The 690-nt window shown below is 50.1% G+C and overlaps 1 protein-coding gene across 1 annotated transcript in view; it reads left to right on the top strand.

Annotated features, from left to right (window-relative positions):
- Positions 1–690, top strand: part of LOC127748653 (gastrula zinc finger protein XlCGF57.1-like) — an 18,410-nt gene that overhangs the window by 17,312 nt on the left and 408 nt on the right. The gene's annotated exons all lie outside the window — the stretch shown is intronic.

Raw genomic sequence — 690 nt, 5'->3', positions numbered from 1 at the left:
GGGGCCCCACCGGCGCGGGAGGGGGGCACAGCCCGGGCACAGCAACCGGTGCGCGCGGTGTAGCGAGGCGGAGGGGCGGGGGCACGACTCCCCGCGCGGCGCGGCCCAGCTGGAGGGTTCAGAGTTGTTTTGGTGTCACCCCCGCTACGCCCCGCCACGCCCCGCCACGCCCCGGCCACCCGCACCGCGAGGAGGCACTGCTTTACTACTTTGTGCTTGGTGGGGAAAAGGAGGAGATGTAAGGTCACTACGGAAATGAGCGTACACTGACTAAAATCAGAAGATTAAATGTGACCGGCTCTGATTGGGAAAAATTACTCTATTAGACGCAAATTCACTGGATTTCACTAGGAAATGACAGCAAAACAAATCAGTCGAGCATTTATTTTCAGAATTGGCTTAAGAACTAGCTGGAAAATTACTGGTAGGAGTACTGTAAGTACACTGCACTGGACAAAGTGAAGTATCCTTCGGAAAAGCTTCAACTTTCATCAAAGAGGGTATGGACATTGACGGATACCCACAAATAGTGCCCGCAATAATAGTGCTCGGAGGAAAAAAATAGCTTGTTGAATTGTTCAAAATGTGTTTTAATTGGGAACATTTTACCGGTGGTGTTGGAACAACAGGATCTGGGGCGAAAACAGGGTAATCATATTGAACAAATTAGGTGTCTACATATTAATATTA

The sequence above is a fragment of the Frankliniella occidentalis genome, unplaced genomic scaffold (assembly GCF_000697945.3).
Source record: "Frankliniella occidentalis isolate FOCC.00 unplaced genomic scaffold, Focc_3.1 Scaffold210, whole genome shotgun sequence".
NCBI classification, from domain to species: Eukaryota; Metazoa; Arthropoda; class Insecta; order Thysanoptera; family Thripidae; genus Frankliniella; species Frankliniella occidentalis.
Note: the sequence above shows the minus strand (reverse complement) of the source record. Positions and strands in the feature narration are given on the sequence as shown.